Here is a 12,777-nt window from a genome sequence, read left to right as displayed (position 1 = left end):
TTGATAGGAGGGGTAAAATGCGGTTGATAAGACAAGATATTAGCTTTCTCTTATCCCCTTGTTTGTGAATTGCCACTCACTTAAAAATACAAAGGCGTTGTGGTATGACGACCAAAATATTGTGTTTGTAAATTAGCTTTTCGTCTATTTGTCTAGCATGTTTCTGTCTTCCTGTTGTTAAAAGAGATATTAGTGAAAATAAAATTCAGATCTTTTTTAAAAGGTTATCATTTGTGTGTTTTTTAAATGAACGGCGTACTTTTAAAAGTCAGTATTTTATCTTGACTTATGTAGAATTTGGAATTCCTTTGATTTTGTTTTGCCATAGACATAATATTCAGAATACGTTAACATAATATTGTTTGAATTGTAAAGTCTTCACAGCTTTCAATTGTCGCGATCATAACAAAATGTGTAAACACTCGTAACATTAAATACGATCTTCCGCTAAAATAATCATTCTTTTCTATGAGAATGAATACAACAATTTCACGATTTGAGCGCTCTGATAAATAATTTAGTAAGAAATTGATTTTCTTGTAGGTCAAACAATATACTTCGTCTGATGTAAGTTTCAGATTTACACTACAAAATGAGATTAACTAGCCCTTGGCGCTTCAGTTAACCCTTAAGCTGCTGATGGCGATTTTAAAGGCTTTGCAAACAGCTTGGAACCAGACCAGACGCCGAGTAACTCGGCGCCTGGTCAGGTTTCAAGCTGTTTGCCACTCAGTCAATATATCCCCAAAGTTTTAAGTAAATTGAAAGAAATTTAGAATAAACCAGACGACATTTTTGAGCAGACGACAATTTACCCAGCATGCAAAGGGTTAATACTCTTATATTGCTCAGTTGTCACATTATAGGACATTGAACGTCAGAGCTGTCTTATTTGTGGCCTTATCCTACACTTGTCTTCACTGTAGTTATTTATTATCTGGTCTTTCGAGATTATCCAATATGATTTAGTGCTTCTTTAAAATAGAAAGCCTTCTAAGTCGATGCTAAGGGGCTATGTAGTAGTTATGGCACCAACAACCAGGGTGGTTGAGATAATACACTAGCGTCTTGCTGACTATATTAACCTTGACTTACTGTGAAATGGACAGATATTCAGAGACTGAATATGATAACAATTTGCATTGGTCATTTTAAAATACTGAAAATTCCATTGACCTTTTTAAATGTTGTACAGTAAAATTAGAAATGGTATTGACCATTTTTAAGAACGGTGTTATGAAATGAAGGAATAAGTATCGAATAGGATCTTTTTAGCTCTGTGGTTGTTTAAATATTGACGATAAATATTATTTCGCGAACGATTTCCCAGAAAAGAATCACAGAATGATGATATATATTTTAAGGCTAAACACAACGATAAGAATGCTAAAAGTATCTCTGGCTATCCGATAATCATAGGTCAAGGTCACTATACAACGTATTGGCTATCGTTTAGTTAAAGCGTATCCATGTGAAACAAATTGAATATCTGAAAAAGTTGCAAGTTATTAAATTTATTTCGTTCTTGTCTAAAACAGTGTTGCATTGGTATTTTTTTTCCTGAGAAATCAACTCTCAAATATATTTTACCGCAATTAAGCTAGGAACAATCTCTAGTATGGACAGATTTTCAGACCAACTTCAAACACTTGTCAACCGTTGGTGTACCACGCCCAAGTATCTTTTTAAAGATATTTCTTGAAAATCACAAAGGGTTGTAGACGACGTAACTGTTTTGTGACATGTTCTTTAAGGACAGCGTTCAATATAATAACGTACGGTATAAGTGAATAGCGTTGTAATTAATCTGCACGGTAGATATTGAAGGATTTCGGCTATTCTACTTGTTACCGTTCTGATACAAAAGTTAATGAGTGTATTGAACAAAAATCACATGATGAACGCCCAAACAACATTTGAAACAATATTCGGTTCCGTTTTGACGTTTGCTCAACTGCATAACATACTTGTACAACAGCATGTACTTACGACATGTATGTACATCTCCCACTTGATAGGGATTGCTATTCAAAAACAAAATACCTTTGAGGTTTCGTCTAAAGAAATAATTATGTTACCGTGCCTACCCGCCTTTCAAGAACTTAATACGACTTTTTTGTTTAATTCGACACTTTAACAATACACGAAGTTATTGAACACCTGATACAAATCATTTTATTATGGTGAAATGTAATGCTTTCAATAAAATTGTTGACAATAAAAAAGAAAAACGTTTCAAGGCTGGTAAAAACTACAAACTTTGAGGTCATATTCCATGATTTTATTTTTTATAATCGTTTTCCTTCGATTTATAAAGCTTTAATGCCAACTATCAAGATCATTAAAAAAGATAAAAATTAAGTTCCTTTGATCTCTGTTCTTAAAATTCTAAAGATAAACAGTACAAATTAAAACAGGAGCATCGCGGTGCTAACGCAAGCGATCGTCTGTTGTCGTTTCCTTAAATTTGAGCAAGGGGAATAAAACTACATGTTTTAAAAACTAAAGATATGGACCTTGCTCCGTATATGCGCAATGTCTTTTGCAATTCTGTATATGCCTAGTTGCATGTGCACATCTCAATTAGCACCAAAAATAAAAAGCACGTTTGAAAACTATTGCTGTAACTCATTGTAACTACTGGAGCCGCATAACTCTTATCAGATGTCGGCCTAAAAACTCCATTTTCCAGCTGGCCTCTTGTCGATGTAAACGAAGATTTGCTAGTGTAACACGCTTTTCACAGCAAACGCGCCTAACAATAAACAAGTGAAACCGATGTAACTACGGTCCCATAGGCGTTTCAATATGCAGAGCTTTCATGTCATGGGCCAATGTTGTGTCCTATCTCGTCCATTAATTGATATTGGTGTTTTACGCTCGTTTGTGTTTTCATGAAAAAGTCGAGGTAATATCATGTTGTAAACAAATTATACAAAACGTTATAAAATTATAATATCTTGAACGTTTTTTGAGTTGTTGAAAAAGGTTAAATATTTAGGACGTCGACGATTACGCCGCCATCGAAAAGCACATCTTTATTTTCAAGGATTATTTTTTATATAAAATTGTTTTATAACATCATTGCATAACGTTTTACATAATTTGACACCATTGAGCCTAATAACCTCCCCACATTATCATGACTATGGCAACCTGACAAACAGTACCATATATATATCGCATTATTATTGATGGCACACGTTTCCAATTTCTGAACAACAATTTTAATGGCATCAACTTCAATATATTATAATGATTTGGAAGGAAGTGTTTTTTCCTGACTCATAAAACCATAATTATAAGCAGAATGACACGGATTATAAGTGATGTTGTTTACTATTGTTTCCTCCTACTTTTTTACGATTGTCTTTTAAAAAAGAAACGTTTTAATCAATGATTTAGTCGCTAGCACTGACAATTAAACTACCTTGATCAGGTTAAATGTATATTTTATTGCCCTTGCTAATAATGGGTGAAAATTTTCGCTGGTATTGCTTTAATAAAACATGACCTTCAGGAGTATTATCTACAAAACACGTCGTTCAAAATACGCCAACCTTTTAAAATGTCCAGGGTTTATCTGCGCTGGTTTGACAACAGCAGCTTCGTGTTCAAAGTGATTTGTGCAGTAGCATACAGTCACTGGCATGCAATGTTCATTGGGAGTTTTAAAAATGAAACATGTTTTATGATGTTAGGCAGTCAATTGTGTGTAACTTTTATGGAAAAGTTTAGAAATGCAACAAGTTTTTTTGTGAGTTATTTTCCCCATTCATTATCAAATCCAAAAGGAAACACAAGGAAACGCACTTTTAGTTTCTTACTAATTTTTATCTGGATTTCTCGTTATGGATATCGATTTAACAGACTCAGTTTCTATATATGATTTTTACAACGCCATTAAAGCTTTATTTAAAGTTCTTAGAATAGTTTTTATCCGCTGCCTTTGACAAACGTACGCCGACAAATTTAATGAAGCTTTAGGGTTAAAGTTTTTTTATTCTGGATTCATTTGTTTGATATCGGTATGTCTGTTCTTTGAGTGCATGAAGTCAATTGAAACGTTGATGTAATTGTGTGTTTTTTTTACTTTATTTTCTTAAAGTGAATGCTCGCTCCAATGAACTTTATTGTATTAGATTTGCCCGTATTGATAAGTGTTGATACAAGATTGCAGCTAAGATTTCGATTAAAAAAACGAGATAAAAGGAGTGTAACCAAAGTTGTCAATGATCGTTTTAAGACATGTATCAGTTGTCTTGTGGCGTTGTGTAAATCGTTGAGCTTAACCAAGCTTTGATCTTTGTACCTTTTAACAAGTTGATTGTAAAATAATTTAGTGCTGGACTCGTCCCTGTAGTGTCTATCTGTTCATTTTAGTTATCGTCCAGACACCTGTTTCTTTGCAAATGTCAAGTTTAACAGTGGCCATAACTCCGTTGAATAGTGTTGTTAGTGTTGTAATTCCAATATTGACCTTGACCTGAATTCATAGTGTTTAAAATATTTAATAAAAATTACTTCGCGCTACTGAGTTATTGTATGAACACCGTTGTTTTGCAAACCCTTAAGTAGAAAAAAGCCCATTACTCCATCCAAAAATAGTGCAGGCAACCGATGTCGAACCTCATCTAGATTTTATGTTTTAAGATAAGTGTACCAAAACAATTTAATTCCAAAAACCCTTTAATGAGTTATTATCCAGAAAAGATTGATCGACCAAACTTCCGACAAGCCAATTCCTATATATCCCCAAAACATTGTTTTTGTGGGAAATAAATAGGCTTTATTTCCCGACTTTTTTAAACTATGAAACACAGAAAAAATAATCTATTATAAAATTCAAACTTGATTTTTACAACGGTCAGTTTGCAAATTTTGCTCAGCTGGTATGGTATGATATCAAAATCAAAGCATACACGAACATAAAGTAAAGAACTATTACCTATCGTACAATCTGTATAATGTATCATTCCTCAAACGCTTCAACCATGAAATAAATCGTTTCAAATAGCGCTCTTTTCCTTAACTTTTTTTATATTTCCCTTGGGAAAAGTTTAAAATAAAAAAAAAAACATAATCATCACCAATTCAAGATAAAACGATAGTATTAACGACTCCAACACTGAAATTATCTTTTGTTGAAACGTTGATCAATTATGTTTTGTAAAATATTACTGACATGTAATAATGATAATGTTCTTTTCCATTACGTCGATGAACAAGCAAAGACAAACTTAAGCATCAAATTGTTTTACTTTACTTGATCTACGGATGTCATTCAAGATTTAGTAGCTTTCCATATCTCTTGGTTAAATATTTAATGTCATCATAACACCACTAGCAATTCGTGATAATTGCTAATAGTATTTTATGTGCATCGAGCATTACAAGAGACAAAACCGATTGATTGCGATGAAACAACAATCCCTGAAATGTGGGAGTACAAGGATTGACAGACCACAACTCCAGCAAGGTTACGGGAGACTTTAGAGCAGCGTTAGAAATGTTAAGTCTGTTGCGGTTTGGGCGGAACATCATGATCTCGACTTCGGTGCAAACTATCATTCAGTGTTCTCCGGGTGCATGTTTAATTTCTCAACAATGTGCATGCCACATGGTAGACAAACTGATAGAGTAGGAAGAAGTCTTATCCAGTTGATGTTTATGGCTTTGTCAGCTACCACCAAGCAGTTTAAAGAACTACAAGGTTTCATCATACACTTGTTCTAATAGATTGTACAGAAGCACATGGCCTAACAAAACACTGTTTCCACTTTCTTGACCTACCTTATTTTTTCCGACCTATCCTATGTTTTACCGCATGAAAATAGCTTTATGATAATGTGACGGTTAATTGTTTTTATGCGTACATCGTCTGCGGTAGTTTCTTTTCTGAGAAAAACGCGAAAATTTATTGGTTTTATTTTACGCTTTAGTTTACGTTAAAGCAGTCTAACTGTCATTGGTTTTAGGGGTGTCATTGATCGTCAGGCAAAAAGCAAACCTAAAAATTTAAATCATATCCGGATATCCCTACCCTAAACAAACTCAAATGTTTTTGGCCTTAATGGAGTAAGGGTTTCGACAGTGTAAATGGAAGATATTAAATATGTCAAGCTCGGGCTGTTTGTTAGTCACTTACAAGAAGTCATAAAACAGTACAGCATTTTAAAATTATGAAAGAAAAGACATCATGGCTTATGTAAATGTACACATGGACTTAGGCAAGAACGACGAAAGAAGGGGTTTGAAATGCATTATGCATGCTAATGTCGTCACCTAAAATGAACTGTTCAGAAAGGGGAGTGTTTGTCTAACGTATACTTCTAAACAATGTTCTGATTATATCAGCCCCATTTAGCAAAGACATACAGTATATTAACGATTTGAAGGTCATTTCTTTTGCATGAATTCTGAACAAGACTATACTCGGCTTCATAAACAGATAGGTTTCGTCAATCGGTATAGAGTTATGATTGTGTTACTTCGCAGAGATTTATAAAAATAAACAAAGCAATTGAAGAACTGAAAAGTGTCGATTTTGACGAACATGAAGTAGCAGACAGAAATATGTGGCAGCTGTGTCAGAAGTGTTACATAGGTTAACTGAACGATATTGACAGAGTCATGATACAGTTCGAGAAGCCTGGTTTACTAAGCTTGATTGTCGTTACAGGGCTTAGAAAAAAAAGATTTATGAGATCTTAAAGCTATATACCGGGAGGCATCATATATTGTTTTGTGTAGACATCTAGTTCATGTATGGTTGTTTATTAGCAGTTTGACGGCAATTTGTGGGGAAAATGAAGAACAATGTTTCAAAAGGTGTAGGCAATGATGTAACAATCTAATAAGTCTATATTTTTCTTGTAAAACAAAACAGTATGTAAGTTCAACACTGAAGTTACGATTAAATGCATGTCTGGCATGTAAAGAGTCATGCCTGGTTTAATAAATTGTGACCAAAGGTGTTATTGTTGTATTGGTAATCTCAAAATTATAGCATATGTACTCTTAAAAGTTAAAACATTTATTTTTGTAATCCCTTAAAGGTTTATTATCATACATATTCCAATGAAAGCACTTAAGGGCAATTTCATAATGGAATTAAGTACAAGTGGGCACAAGATAATCAATCCCTCGCACTGTGGCATAGTAAATTTCCGTATTTTATGGAAATTGTATATTGGAAAAAAATGAATAGTTCAAGCAATTTCATCATTAAGTAGTTTCTGTGGGGCTCATCCCTCGTGTAATAATGCAGACATCAGTCTTAAACGGGCTACTTCGTTGTCATAACAAAACCACATGGCATCTGTCACGCGATTAATTGTCAATGTAATGGAATTCTTGATAGTCGTGTGGTGAGCGATTTCATGTCTGTGTAGAATCAATCACCTTAAGTGGGATTACCAATTGCTACTTTTATTTCATTAGAGTAACATATATCAACGTCTATAACAGTATTCTATTCGTAGCACAATGTGGGAATTGCTGTTATATTATGATGCCTGGTTGTCAATTGCTCTCCTGAATATTTAATTTATTTCGATAGCTCATCCTGCTCGGTATGCTGCGGGAATCCTCATAAATTCTGTTTCCCTGGACAGCAAATTTAACTATTAATCAACATTAGAAATAATTTAGTATCTTGTTCTGATTGCATTTAATTACGCTCTCTTGTACCTCCTGAATAACAATATTGTTTGTTTTTATTTGAAACTTGAAGACCAGAGTAAGTATAATAAAAAGCTAGAACATGGTTTTCGTTCGGTTTTAAACATAATTTAGTATAATTTAATGAATATTTTACACACATGAATACGAATATTTTGCTTACATCTAAATATAAAGCAAATCGTCGCACCAGTGCTTGTTTGTTTTAACACCTCTTTTCGTTTTCCAAAACTCGACTTTTTTAAAACAAATTGGTCCTCCGAAAAGAATGTGTTTAGCATTTTATATTTTTAAAGTGAACGTTTCCTCCAAGATCACATAGTTTGACCGAATTTACCACTTGCTCTTGCTGAGGTTGTCTGCAATCCAAGCATTAATTATTGAATGAAGATATAGAGATGCATATGTGATCTGTCTGTATTGTATGTCCGTTGTTGTCTCGTTTAGTGTGTGTAAGGCATTATCTTTGTCTCTTCAAACAGATTATTTGTTAAAGGTTAGACTACTGGGATTGTCCCTGTAGATTCCATTGGAGTATTATTTTATAAACTGTTAATTTACATCAATGATAAGTGCAACAATAAGCTAACATTTGAAATTTGGTTCCCCGCTTGCAGTGTTTGCACTGCAATTAAACAGGCATACAAAACAAAACAGTTTACTTACCTAAGCGTATGTTAGCCTTCAAGTAACGATAAATTGAAAATGGGTAAAAAATAAAATGTTCTTTTATTATGGTGCGTAATCAACATTTGGGCCAAGCTACGCGCTTGTCTGTATCGAATAAATGAATAATGCAAAGAGCATCTCAGTCGTTTTAATTTTTCGAATTTTCGTTTTCACTTTTGAATTTTTGAAGCGCTGTATGTAATTGTCAGTCATATCAGTACATGGCATTCGTAGACCCTGTTTAACGATGACGCTCGTTATCATTCGACTGTTCTCCTTAAAGCGTTTACATCTTGTATGACATGACCTACCCGAAAGAGTTTCGGAGTTTTTTTTTATACATAACGCTCGTTATTTTATAACGTCAGGTTCTAGACCCTACATCACTGATAAATATTTACACCTCAACTTCCATTCCTTAAATGAACGTCATTTCGGCAATTGCGTTCATCAATCGATGAACGCAACATCTTCGGATATGTTCGGATTGTAATTCATTGTATAACAATATACATGAAAGCTATTGATCTTGTTATTGGTTGTATTGTGTCTGCAGGTCCCGTAAAATATAGATCAACATTTTTAAAAGTGTTAGTTTATTATATTTTAAATATATTTGGTACCAGAAGTGTTTCAATTTTACGTTTTAAAGTGATTTCAAGTGGTTGATCTTTTCCCGCGATATTGTGACGTCATTTGAAAAAAATGTTTCCGGTTATAGTTGGGTCGTTCTATTTACAGAATGGGTAAGAACGGATTGCTGAAAGGTTTTCTTAAATGAAATGAAGTATTTTTTAACAATTCTTGAATGAAATAATGAACTATTGGTGTAAATATAAGGAATGAATAGCGGGGTTGATGACATTGTCATTATCGGGGATATGAACGCAATTGGGTTGGTCAAAGTACGCGTGGAGTCCTTCGGACTCCACACACATTGACCAACCCAATTGCGTTCATACCCCGATAATGACATCAACCCCGCGATTCATTCCTTAAATAGCTTCATTTGAATTGACATACTTAATTCCAAATCAGCTTCTTATTTAACTGAACACGGGGCATTTGTAACGTACGTGTGTCAGATCTCTGATCGAACGCTGATATCAAAACGTAGGCATGCTCATCAATAAGCCGTTTGTGCCTTTCACATGCATATGCTTGTTTTCTTCCAAATGTATGATAATATATCAACCTTTTTATACATGGTGACTTGCGGACGCGGCCTAACGGCAATGTCGCTTGCTATCAAATGTGATGCAAAAAGGGAAAAGGTTGAGCATTTGGCAGTTCATGCATCGCTACTTCAGGAAATGATGTACATGTTTGAACTAATGAGTTTTTGTAATACCATTGCTTAAAACTGTTTCCTTGACAATGTCCAGGATCTTGGATTATAGACGCTCAATGCACTGTGTGGAAAAACGTTGTACAGGATGTTCCGCAATTTCCGTAGTAATTATTGTAACTTGTTTTATTATCATTTAATGTTTCGTATATGTAAACAAGGGGATGGAATGAATGGCACACAATAAATAGCTATTCTGGTTTAGTTTAAAGTATACGAAAAACAAATCAATGAAACAAGAAGAATTGTAAACTAACAAACACATAGAAAGAAATAGATTTAAATGAAAATCATGACAATCCGTAGCCTTGACCGTAGCCAATCATAAGAGCTTATCGAGGGCGCCAGTAGAGTACAAAGGATATAACAATAATCTAACATGATGAACGTTAATTGATGCAAGTCATCAAAGGCGCGGATGAATAAGATTAGGTGGGTAGACTTATGTATATTTATCACAATTCTTAGAAAGGTAAACATAAGTAGAGATATTCTAAGAAGTAAGTGAGATAAGCAGGGATGGCATGAAATGGTATATTAAATATTAAACTGTGGACTTGTGATCATTCCGCTTGTATGTGTAAACGAAATTTTGAACTATATACGTACATTAAGTCTAGGTTGACGAAACAATAAACGATTAATGCATTTGGACACATGAGAAGATAAACCAATAAGAAGTTAAAAGGACGGTTAGAAAATGACGAGGAGTAAACAGGTCAATGCCGTGAGGCAGAATCATGAAGTTACGTAAGTTAATTGACAATCTTTTATTTTGCTGCTCTAGGTTGTGCATTATTACCAAAAGGCTTCATTTCATTCGAAGAGGAAGAGGGACGCGACCTGAAAGGCAATTAACTGTTCGAATAATCTGTAAGCGAACAAATGACGAAATACATATTAGATTACGTTTAAGAACACAAATTGGCGTAGACTGTTTATCCTCAGAACATTCATTCAAAGGCATCATGAATCGAATCTAGGATACAAATAACTATATTCGAAATGTTACCACTTGAGTGGTTTGAACAAAAAGTAAAGACAACTCTTTGTAATTTTTAGACTTTCAATTATCTAACCTTTAATAATTCTTGCTTAAATGATGAAAACATCCTGAAATTAACCCTTGTATAATACGTCAGAAAAAAGAAGAAAATGACACGGAACATTTGAAATTGTTTTTGTCATGAGTGCTAACAAAAATGCTATGATATTTATAGGGACAAACCATGTAGCTGAAATTTCAACATTTAACCCTATGTAGAGGCACCGCAATCAGAAATTTTCAAAATAGCTTTCATTCATCCAATATTCATAGACAAGTTATTTCATAGACAAGGTGTTCATATTAGAATACTATTTAAAGATTTAGTTTCGTTCATGACTTCAAAAACAACATTTTGCTATGTTTTTGCTATACTCTTGACGGTTTATTTTTAAAGCAGTATTTGGGTTTTAATCTAGCGTGATTTGTGCTGCAAAATAAATCATTCAGTCTTAGATTTTCAATCTGCCAATAATTTAAGGATCGTATGTGAACGCCCAGCTGGCCAGTGTCCTGGACACGTTGGTCGGCCAAACTGAATCCTTTTAATTTCATATACATTCTGGCATTTATTTGTTGCAAATGTATTTAATTTCTCGATATTTACACACTTTATTATACTGCTAGCCTAATTCAAGTATAACAATAATAACATGCAATGTGTTTAACATAAATTTTTTTTTTATTTTTTTTAGATTTTATACGCATATATGGATGCTGTTAAGTACCTGCATTATATATTGCTACATCTGTGTTTAGTTAAACAAGACCAATAATACCATACATGACTATGCTGTTTTAATGTTAAGCACATCTCAACAGCGAGACCCTTGCTTTAATGAAATTTCATGCAAATTGTATCTTTGCTTTGAGGAGCTCTTGTCATTGCGTTTTTCGATCTTTACTTAAAAGTTCATTTTAAGCGGGTTTTCCGCTACTGATACGAGACCGACGGACCTTTAGCCAGTGTGTCCCAGATATACTTGGTTTTTATCAGTATTACGATATTGCATATCCATTATTCAACGAATGTGTACGGCCATTAATCATACCGCTGAAGGTTTTAGGATTAATAATTAACGATCTGGTCGTATATGTGCACGACCTCACCTTACTTAGTAAAAGTCTGATATTTAGTTCTCTCTAGGTATGTGACAGTATAGTGTGGATGCATTGTAAAGGTCTCTTCTGTGATTTCGACTTTGATATTCATTGGCATGACTCTTTGGCTTGCATGTAGTTACGAAGACAAACAAAAATATGCGTTTTATACGGTTCTCGGCGATACCGGCCGTTTAAGCAAAGTTATTTGTAAGAATGACTTTTCACGTAATTTAGATTTACAGTTATAAATCCGGTTGGCTCTATTGAAGCGTATTTTTATATTTGTATAAGCAAAACTTTTCAACATAGTGCGCCTGATATTGATGTGTTTAAGGCTCATGGCAGTGAATTACCCAAGCGTTTAATATAAAGGATTTCGCTGTTTTCTATTTATAGATTCTTTTGGAGTCGGCAAGCCGTTGCGATTGCCTATGTCCAACAAAACAGACCCTTACAAACGTAATTTAAATTAGGAATCCTGTCAATACCCTACTTGAGCCGAGATTTAAGCTGTTTATACTTCTTATATGATGATTAAATGTCACGTTTACCGCATATGTTCTACATACATTTTCAATCCGTTAAATTTCCAATATGGCGGCGATGACGAAGTTTCTGAATATGTCGAACAATTAGGCTTATACACAATCCAAAAAGGAGTAAGCATTTAAACCGGTGTAGCTCAAACATTTATTATATATCTTCTCAGGCCTGTGATATTATTATGATAACATGTCTTTTTTCATTTGATCCTGTTTAAAAGTTCACTTTATATGTACATTTTCTTCCTTTTTAAGGCTTATTTGAAAACCCTCGATACATTGATATAAGAAGTGACCAATATATGGTAAATCTGTTTATCGATATTAAACATCTTGTATTTCAAACTATCTGAATAATTTAGATCCAGGGAAACACAAATTTCATG

The sequence above is a fragment of the Mya arenaria genome, chromosome 11 (assembly GCF_026914265.1).
Source record: "Mya arenaria isolate MELC-2E11 chromosome 11, ASM2691426v1".
Lineage (NCBI taxonomy): Eukaryota > Metazoa > Mollusca > Bivalvia > Myida > Myidae > Mya > Mya arenaria.
Note: the sequence above shows the minus strand (reverse complement) of the source record.